The sequence below is a fragment of the Nannospalax galili genome, unplaced genomic scaffold, assembly GCF_000622305.1.
Source record: "Nannospalax galili isolate Female #2095 unplaced genomic scaffold, S.galili_v1.0 scaffold978, whole genome shotgun sequence".
Lineage (NCBI taxonomy): Eukaryota > Metazoa > Chordata > Mammalia > Rodentia > Spalacidae > Nannospalax > Nannospalax galili.
In genome coordinates, this window is record NW_008341878.1 from 194292 (window position 1) to 205309 (window position 11018).

General features: G+C 48.7%; 1 pseudogene; it reads right to left on the reverse strand.

The window, feature by feature from the left end:
* Nucleotides 1-5242: 5242 nt before the first annotated feature.
* Nucleotides 5243-5828, reverse strand: LOC103737729 (annotated as a pseudogene).
* Between the last annotated feature and the right edge of the window lie 5190 nt (nucleotides 5829-11018).

Sequence of the window (11018 nt, forward strand, 5' to 3'; positions counted from 1 at the left end):
AGCTGTGTTTTCCAAGATGACCACAGCAGAATCCCCAACTCCCATGCTCTGTGGCTCCCTGAGCAGCATAACACACCAGCTCTGGGCGCGTCCTGGCTGCAGAGCAGTGTGCCTGGGCCTGGACTTCATCTTCATTAGCAGCATGGAGATATTTGTGCATCCTTGTCTCAGCTCACAACGAGCTCCCCAGGGGCCTTTAAAGCTGCCTCCTTCCTTCCTATAGCAGCAAATCCTCGCCTTAACCTGGGTGCCCATAGCACAGCCTGAAAATTCATCAAGCTGAAAGCCTGTTTTATATATGCATTATATTTCAATTAAAATCTAATTTCAGAAATGACAGTAGTCCCTGTTATGTGAGGGGGACATAGTCCAAGTTCCCCAGTGGATATCCGAAACCCTGGCTAAAACCCAATCTTGTATAGACTGTTTTTTCTTAGCAATACCTATGATAAAGTCTGATTTCTAAATTAGGGATGGTCAGAGAGTGACAGCAATAACTACTGATAAAATAGAATAATTATGATAATATTTTTTGTTTTATTTTTTCAAGACAGAGTCTCCCTGTAGCCCCAACCAACCTGGAACTCACTATGTAGAATGGGCTGGCCTCCATCTCACAGCAATCCACCTGCTTCTGCCTCCTGAGTACTGGAATTAAAGGCCTGTGCCACCATGTCCCACTATAGCACTATATTTAGTGAACGTGCTCTCTCCCTCTCCTTCTTGCTCTCTCTCCTGGGGTTTCCAGGTAATACTTTCAACCATTGCAGAGCATTGTACATGACCCATGTGTTCCAGTAGTGAAAAATCCCTTGAATCTGGGACTTTTCCATCCTCATCCCCACCCACTTATGGGACCAACAAGTTCACCTTCAACTTGACAGCAGTCAGTCGCATCTCACCCAGTGTTAGTGAATCTCCCTCTGATCCACTGAGGGTAGATGCAGGTATCGAGTGGGTTAAGTGTGGACAGGCAGCGTGAGCCTCTCGGATGCATCGAGTCCATTAGCTGGGAACCTGGGGAGAGAGACACATTTGTCTCCTGGGCCTGCTCCTGGGACCTGGCCAACATCTGACCCCTCCCGGATGGCTTTTCCAGGGTCAGCCTATTATGAACGAATCCTGACTAATTCGGTCACCCTCCCATTCCTCAAGCATGATTTGTGGCTTAATTGTAGCAGGAAAAAAAATAATGAGAACTGCACTGCCAGGTCATATCCATAATTCATAACTGCAATAAAACCCTCGACGTGCTGTCGTGACTTACGGCAGTCTGAGTGGTGTGTGCACTGGGGCCAGTGGAGGGCCCAGATGTTTCCGTTACAGAACACTGCAGATTTCACAGGCTGGAGATACTGGGCTTCCCAACTTCATGGCAGAGCCTTGCCCTGGTTGGAGGCAAAATCCAGAGCCCTGGGGGCACAGGAAGGCCTATCCTCAGGCTGCCCTAGAAAGCAGGGCATGCTGGGGGCCCAGAGGCTGGAGCCACCACCAAAAAATGTAACTTCAGGGGGGAGGGGAGAAGGCACAGTCAGTAAAGCTCTTGCCATGCGAGCACGAAGATGTGAGTTCTGATTCCCAGCACCCATGTAGAAGGCTGCATAGCAGAGCACACCTATAATCCTAGTGCTGGAGGGTCAGAGACAGAAGGATCCCTGGAGCTCACTGGGAGCCTGCCTAGCTGAATGTGTGAGCTACAGATGCAGTGAGAGACACTGGAGACCCTGTTTCAAAAATTAAGTCGAGGGCAATTGAGGAAGACACCTGACATTGACCTCTGGCCTCTGCACATACGCACACGCATGCACACATACAACCTCATGAACACAGGCACACCCCTCCCCCCCCGACACACACACAACTTCAGAGCACCCTAACTCCATAGGAGCCTCTCAGTGTGCAGAGGGAAGGGTCTGCACTGGCCCCAGGAGAGCTAAAGGCGATAGATACATCGGTTAGCAATGATAGAAAATGCAGGTCAATGCATTGTACGCTATGTAAGTCATAAATAAAATGGATTGGCTCACAATAAGTCATGCAAAGATCATTCAGACTTCAGGTGAGGTTTGATCTAGAGGCTCGAGTGATGCATCAGAGAAGGCATCATCTCTGCCTTCCACCTCAGGCTCTACTCCACCATCCACAGGCAATTTCAAGATTGGCTTATCAGAAAGCCAAATGGCTGAACAAGTTCTAGAAAGTATATCTCCAAAGGAAGAACGACCATCTCTTCCCTCAAGCATTGAGTGAAGGCCACAACTCTCACTCTCACAACTCTCACTAGCACCCACTGGGTCAAGTGTCCGTCCCTATACCCATCTCCAGGTGAGGCTCAGGGAGGAGGGCAGACCATGCTGGTGAACTTGGTCCCAGTGGATCAAGATGTCCTGTGTATTTGAAAATGAGGGAAGGGAGTGCCCTCGTGGAGACTTGTTTTTCCCAAGCAGAAAGGTAGCAGTGCTGGGAAGCGAAGGGTGGTGTCTGCTACCTGGGCCAGGACTGGACAAAGCAAGCCAGGGTCTCTTGTTTTTGCAGATAAGGATTGGGGAGCACAGCCATGCCCCCTTCCACTATGTGTTGCCCCATGGGGCCAAGTTACATGGGAGCAACAGGGCCCATCTGTCTGGCCCTTTGTAGGAAAATTTTGTGAAGTTGGTCATGACACGTTAGTTTCACAGTGGTCTTCTGCAGCGATGGCCAAATGTAAACTGTGGAAATTTCTAGTATGCAGATGCTTTGAAATCAGAGCTGCCACCGGCTCCTGCCTCTGCCTACCGAATGGTCCAGGACCCAGAATTAAAAAAGTGATCTACATAGCAAGTTCCAGGACAGCTGGGGCTACAGGGAGACCCGGTCTCAAAAAGACCAAAAATAAATAAGTAAAACATAAATCTTTATTATTTTTTATTTTGTTTTTATTGAATTTAGTTTGATGGTATTTAGATCACCTCCCTTCTCCACACCTCCCCCACTGCCCCTGCACAATAATGTACTCTATATATGTATAATACATATATTATACGGCCTACAGAGTCTGATTTGAGTCCCCAAATGTCCTTCAGTGTGGTCCATCCACTGGGCCCACCAAGAGTCCCATCCCTGTAAGACGCTGTCTCTCCCCCTCCTCACAGTCATCAGTTGCTAAAAGTTCCTTAGGTTGGGCTGGGATTTCTTACCCACACCCCCGTGACTATGCTGGTATTTTTGTCTGGTTTGAGCTCGCATGGGACTTGTGCGACGCTGTCACCATTGCTGTGAGTGCATCGTAACTGACCAGCTGACTGGAAGTCTCTGTTTCCTTGTGGTCATCCACTTCCTCTGGCTTTTAAAATCTTTCTTCCTCCTCTTCCACAGTGACCCCTGAGCCTTGGGAGGCAGATTTGAAACAGGTGTCTTATTCAGGGATAAGTGCTTTGTAGCCTCTTTTCTCTGTACATTGGCCAATTGGGGGTTGCTGTATTAATTATCATTTGCTGTATAAGGAAAGCTCTGATGAGAGTTGAGTGATGTGTTCATCCTATGTGTAGAGATTGCATTGAGGACGTGCCACTTAGGATTAGCCTTCTCCCAGATACATTCTCTGCATTTGACCAGTTCTGGAACTCTGTAATAATCTCCATCTGTTGCAAAAAGCAGCTTCTTTGATGAAGTGTGAAAGGTGCACCTATCTGTAAATAGTAAATGGAGGAGGGGCTGGACAGATGGCTCAGCGGTTAAGAGCACTTGCTGTTCTTGCAGAGGACCCAGGTTCAATTCTCAGCACCCACATGGCAGCTAACAACCATCCATAACCCCAATTCCATAGGATCCGGTGCCCTCTTCTGGCCTCCAACAGGTACCAGACACACATGTGGTACACATATATACATGCAGGCAAAACACTCATACACATAAAATAAAAATAAATAAATCTTTTTTTTTAATTGACTTGATTTGGGAAGCAGCCTACCCTGGGCATATCCAGGAACTCTTCTTGATCACTTGATGAGAAAGCAAGCTCACCCTCGCCCCTCTGGGTGCCAGCCTGTTAAAACAATGTCCTTCCCCTATCAGAGGCTGCCTTCATCCTCTCCCGACACACCAGGGGCTCATACTTTCCAACCCCAATAGGCCGATACTGCATCTCTGGAACAGTAAAATGGCAGATTCCAGTTTACCACAGGGTTTTTTGTTTGCTTTTTTGAGACACGGTCTCTTGTAGCTATTGTTGGTCTCGATGTCACTATGCAGCAGAGGCTGCTCTTGAACTCATAACCCTCTTGCCTCCACCTCCCAAGGGCTGGGATTACAGACATGTGCTACTATGCCTGGTTTTATGCAGCACTAGGGCTCAAACCCAGGGCTTTGCTCATGCTAGGCCAGTGTTTTACCAACTGAACCACATCCTCAGTCCCTACCACAGACTTTAAATATGTCCCAGTACCTATGAGCATGCTTGTCCCCCTGTTTGGACAGGACATCTGCAAAGCTGGACATGAAGCTGACCTAAACCTCAGCCGTAAAGGGCAAAGGCCACATCCACAGCTTGAGAAACTCAGAGGTCAGTCTCGGTCTTTCAGCTCTTACCCCTTGTGTGCAGCCAAGGCCATGGCAGTCCCGGGGAGCCCTGCACCCACTCCATGTGTGTGCACCAGGCAAGTGCTGTGCTGTGACAGGAGCCTGCCCACATCCCCTGGTGGTGCATCTGTACCCACTGCGCACACAGGCACGCTGCCACCAGTGCCCGGTATGCCAGGGTTCCACCATGGCTCTTTTAAGAGTTATTTTTGTTATTTTTAATTATGTCTATGTGTAGCATCTGTGTGTAGGTATGTGCACGTGTGCAGATGTCCACAGAAACCAAAAGAGGGCATCAGGTCCCCTGGAGCTAGACTTAGAGGCAGCTGTGAGCTGCCTGACAAGGGTGCTAAGAACCAAACTCGGGTCCTCTGTGGTATGTACTCTTAACAGCTAAACCATCTCTCCAGCCCCTCACCACGACTCTTAAGGAGGACTTAATGTGGAAACCCATATGATCTCAGCTCCCCATAAAGAACTGAAAATTAAGCAAAGGTTTTTTTTAAACTTTATATAAATCCTGTATAAGAAATGCAAAGTTAGATTATTAATACTAACAACACCATTCATTACACAGAAGCTTAACAGTACTAAAATATAAATACAAAGGTGCTTAGTTTTGGTCCTTTCGGAAAAAAGGACCACGTTGTTGTTTCACATGACTCCAGGCACAAAAAATAGACTATTAGGTAGTAACTGCAACATTTTTGGTAATTATCCTTATAATTCTGTGTATGTCACCAGGAGAGATAGCAATGAATTCCTCCATTCATTTCACCATCACTGTCTATCAAATTCTTCATAACCCAAAGCTCTTCATCACTCATATTTTCACCCAATTCTTTTGCAGCACATCTCAAATTCCTCAAACTTATTTTACCTGAATCATCATCATCAAATAGCTTAAACACCTTCAGTATTTCTTCTTGTGGATCTCTTTCCAATATCCGGTCTGTGACAACTTCATCAAGATCTTCAAAGGTGATTTTTTTCCTGTGGCTTCTCTGTCATAATCTTTAAGAACCTTCAGCACATCAGCTTTCTTCACATCAAAACCCATGGCTCTCGTTGCCACCTTTAATAATCTCGCTTCATCTTTCCTGTATCAAATAGCCCTAAAGCATCTTTAATTTCTTGTTTAATTTCTTGTTTCTGTTCTTCTTTTTCCTCTTCACTTTATCTTCCACAAGCTCACGTCTCAGAGCTAAACTCCTTTTCTCTTCAGACAGAGTCCTTCCTCTCAAGAACAGCTTTAAGGCCCTACCCAACATCACCCTTCCACAAACCATTCAATCACACCAACCTCCTCCGGTTTTTTGTTTTGTTTTGTTTTTAATATCAGAAAACATTTATGTACTGAAAATAAAGAAACTTCTCACTGAATTTCTTGGGTTATAACTTGGAATTATTTATTTCTTCCACGTGTATTTATCTCTCTGCCCTTGCATTCTGGCACTCCTGCCTGAGTACATCCGTGCCTTCTGGGTGATCCAGGGATGACACACAGATGTTCACACAGCTGCCCAGAGGACAAGAAGCAAGAAATCACGTTCCGTCAGACCCCTGCTCCCCACATGTGCGTGTGGGCTCGCACATCTGAGCACACACAGGCACCCCCACACATGTGCAAGCACACAGTCTTGTGGAGCTCTGAGCTAGGAGCCCTGAGAAGGAGCCTGGGACTGCCACCCTGACTGACAGCCACAGCCAGCACTCCTGTAGGACACCTCTGCTCCTTCCTGGCCTTTTGGCCACTGCAGGCTCCAAGCCTAACATGAAGTGGCTGAATCCCGAGCCCTCCAGGCCTGGAGGTGGGATGGTCTAGTTCAGAGATGCTCAAAGGCAAGGGCTGGTGAGGGAAAGGAGGGATCTCATTCTAGATCTTAGAAATACATCTTCTTCCAAGACAGGAACTAGATAGCCCAGGATGTCCCAGGGAAGAGCTTTATGCTAGCCCTGAACTTATTATGTAAACCAGGCTGGCACAGATCCACCTGCTTCTGCCTCTGCTTAGATTAAAGATGTGCACCATCATGACCAGCATGAATTCTATTTATAACTTTAGACACTGTTGAGGGGTTGGGGTGCAGCTCAGTGGTTGCTTAGCATGCACAAGGCCCTGGGTTCCAGCCCTAATATGGGACAAAAGAAAAAAAGACCTCAGCTTGATGGTGTCCTCCTGTTTGTAAGCCCAGCATTTGGGACGTGGAGGCAGGAAGATCCCAAGTTCCAGGCCTACATAGTGAGACCCTTTTCAAAAAGGACAAGAAAGAGGAGGAGGAGGAAGAGAGAGAGAAGGAGGAAGAGGAGGGAGAGAGGGAAGGAGAAGAGAGAGGTGGGGGAGAGGAGGGGGGCTGAGGAAGAGGGGAAAGAGATCAACTGCAGAGATCCAGGTCCCACCCCCTTGCCCTTCATTCTGATCTATAGGCTGGGTAGGCATTTCTCAAACCTTCCCAGGTATTTTGCCATGCAGCCAAGTTTGGGAACTTCTGGTCCACAAGACCCCTGGCCCTCAAATACCCCATGACAGGCAGTCTCCTGCTCAGGGAACAAGTTTGGGATTCGGAGCCTTTCTCCACCACAGCACAGTAGTTCCAAATTCCCAGAAGGGTAAAAGCAAGCCAGGGGTGCCCTCCCACCATCACTGCCAGGGAGATGTTTGCAGCCCCTGGTGCTCTCCACCCCTGGCTACAGCTGCCAAGCATGACCTGCCTCATCTAGGAAGGCCACCTGGCTGTACCGGCAGCCGAGCCCTTTCCAGTTTCAGTGCTCAGATCCCCACAGGTGAGCCCTTACATCTTGATTCTCATGCTCCACCTGTCCCCACATGTTTTCTGTCCCAGCAGCTAGCACTTTGAGCCCATAAGGCATGAAGGGTATAGATGACCTTGAGCTGAATTTTAACATTCAAACCTGCTTGCTGGAGCACTTGGGAGGGAGGCTGATGCACCTGCAGGGTGTGCCCCAAGTAGATGCAAAACACTCTGCATGTTTCGTGGGCCTTTTACCCCAAGCTGGGCTCCCAGTGGGCAGAGCCACCATCACTGTTCAGCACAGCTGGCCCAGTGCCTACTGCCCCTGATACTTTAGAACACCCTGAACCTACTGAACTTACCTTTTCATCAGTGACACTGCAAAATACATATTTTAATGTTTTGTGCGTAAAGGCCCAGGGTGGTCCCCCAGAAGCCCAACCAGTGTCTCGGAATCAATAGACATTCCCCTAGAAAATGGAGGCAGGAGGGTGTGCTGGCTCTGCAGTTACCAGGTTTGACCCTGTGGTGTGTGACTTAGCCAAGTGACTTGACGTCTCTGTGCTTCCATTTCTGCTTCTTCAATGACAGTATTACAATTCATCACAGGATAGTTATGAGGATTCAGGAAGAGACCCAGGGGCCCAGGAGGTCTGTCCTCTACCTTGGCTGGGACAGCATTACCTCCAGAGGTGTGGGGTACAGTTGGAGTCTCTCCCTGGTGCCCCATGGCCAGGCCAGGCCCCCAGGTATCACCTAACCTGGAAAAGGGGCTGAGCTCTGTATCTGACCACTGCAGTCCTGGGAAGCTGGGGTTGGCGCTCTCTTTAGCCCTTCCTAGGAGGTCTCCCTCAGATCTTCCTCAGGCTGGTGGCCGCCCAGTGCCCTGGGGGTTCCTCTTCTGTCCTCCTACCTTCTCTTTGGCCCCAGCAAGGGACAGAAGGTGCTAGCTGTGGACTTTTCCCTCCCAAGCGCCTGTTGGGTTCAGGTGGACAGATAGACACAGAACCAACATAGGCATCTCACAAGTTGGGCCAGGTTGAGATGAGCCAGAGGCCTAGGAAAGAAAGGGACTCACTGGCTTGCTGAGCACACAGGGTACAGGCAACCTGCCTAGCATGGGGAACCTGCCTGGTGGGAGCTTCTTCCTTCTCTGAGGACCTAGGTGGGGGAGTTGGCACTCACCGATTTGCTGATGAGGATGGTGGAACTGGGCTGGGAGTTGGATGATGTGCCAAGGCTGCCCATGGTAAGCAGTGGCCCATGTTCAGCTCCATCTGACTGCAGAGCCCAAACTCTGAGCCACCACATCTCTCATCTCACAGGAGACCTCAAGGTGACTTTGTGACCAGGGTTCCTGGGACCCTTGGGTGCTGCGGTCCCCCCACAGGTCAATCCTATGGGCCAACCCAAACCTCCCCCCAGGTTGAAGTTGAGAGGGGGTCAGGTCATGGGTTTTGCTAAGACACATCTTGGAGATGGGGAGGGAAAGGTGACTTCCCCATAGTCACAGCAGGTGATCATAGAATGAGGGTCATTGAGTAGCCCTGGAGTCCTGTGCGTCATGTTTTTCTCCTCATTAGGAAAGAAACAGCTCCCCACTGCCCTCTGAGAAACTTTTATGCCAAAAAGTGGGATCAGATGCTCCAGGAGTCAAGATCATCTTTAGGCCCAGGTTTGTCAGCATGCCCTTCCCACCCCCACTTACAGAGGAAGTCCCTAAGGCACACAAAGAACCCACAGTTCTCAAAGCCCCTTCCCTTTTTGCAAAGCATGGCTAGCAGGTAAAGGCACTTTCCACACCAGCCTGAGGACCCGAGTTTATGTGGAACCCACATAAAGATGGAAGAAAATGTGGCAGGTGGCTAGAGAAAATGTGGCAGGTGGCTCAGTGGTTAAGAGTGCCTGCTGCTCTTACAGAGGACCCAGATTTGGTTCCCAGAACTCACATTGTGGCTCACAACCACCTGCAACTCTAATTCCAGAAAATATGATGCCCTCTTCTGGCCTCTGCAGGCACTGCATGCACATGGTACATATACCCACACACTGATACACGGGCATGCACATAAAATAAAAATCTTTAAAAAAAAAAAAAAACTCAGGTCATCAGCTTGGTGGCAAGTACCCTTACCCATTGTTTTGTTGTTGGTGGTGGTGGTTTTTGTTTTGTTTGTTTTAAAACAGGGTCTCCCTATAACCTCAACTGGCCTGGACTCACTATGTAGACCAGGCTGGCCTTGAACTAACAGTGTGCTGGGACTACAGGCATGTACCACCACACACTGCTTTTGTTTTGCTTTAAAAAAAATTTTTTTTGTATCTATGAGTGTTCTGCCTGCATGTATGTAAGTACACCAAGTGCATGCAATGCCCACAGAGACCAGAAGAGGGCATTGAATCCCCTTGAACTGGAGTTACAGGTGATTGTGAGTCACTGCTTGAAACTGAACCCAGGTCCTTTGCAGGAGCAGCCAGGGCTCTAACTACTGAGCTATCTCTCCAGCCTAAGCCTGGCTTTTTAATATAGGTTCTAGGGATTGAACTCAGGTCCTCATGTTTACAGGGTAAGCACCTTATGACTGAGCATCTCCCCAGCCTGAGATAAGGAGTATTTTTTAAAATGGCAAGTCTTTCTGACTATACATATTAGGCCCAGAAAACACATTTTAACAATGGTGATACTACCCATAATCCCATTCCCACAGATATTTCCACTCCTTTGCTACTCTCTTTACTTTTCATTGAAGAATGTCTAAATATATGTAAAATGCATAGTTCTGAATGCACACGTCCCTAGACCCTTGCACGAAGGCAGCCACTGACTGGACAGAGTCTCAAAGCGCTTCAGGCCGCCACAGCGTCCTTAGCCCTCTCCACCCCACAGAATTGCCTGCTCTCCCTGACACCGCAGGTGCATACTGATTGTTCTAGAAGCCCACATTCCATCCTTTGTGCCTTGTTTCTTTCCTGAGCATAACAACTGTGAGATTCTTTCACATTGCCTCTAGGATGCAGCGTCTCACTGCTGTACAGAATTTTATTAAAGGACGGGCCACTGTGAACTCACCTGTTCCACTGTGGATGGATATCTGGGTTTTCATAGATTGAAACCATCCTGAATGAGATGCTGGGTGGAAACAGAGCTGGCTCTCCAGCCCAACCAAAATGGTGAGCTTCCAGGTCAGCAAGAGACCCCATCTCGAGGCAATAAAGCGTTTTAAAAGAAGACATCATGAGGATCCTGTCCTAGTCGGAATACTAGAAAACCCTACACAACCTCTGGTGAAGCTAAGGCCCAAGGAGACACAGTGAAGCCAGGCCCCTACTCATTCCACTCATGTGAGAGCTTCAGTGTGAGGAAGGGAATAGCGTAAGAGAGAAAAAGAATCCAGAAAACCACTGAGGAAGAGGAACACTTAAGGTGGCACACAGGAACACTACCTTTGGAGCAGTGGGCCTTGCTTGGGGGCTTGGCTTGAGCAAACCAAAGCAAAGCAGGAATTGGACCCAAAAGCATCCCTCTTGAATAGGCGCTCTTCCTCAACCTGCCACTAGGCGGCACCAGAGCAGCGCCCACGTCCCCCAGGCTGGCAGTGCTGGCGCATCCAGAGTCAGCCTGGAGGTAAACCAGGCCTCTGCCCAAGATTCCTGGAAAAGACCAGGTAGGAGCAGGCTCTGGCCAAGGAGCAGAAGCTATTCAGAAGA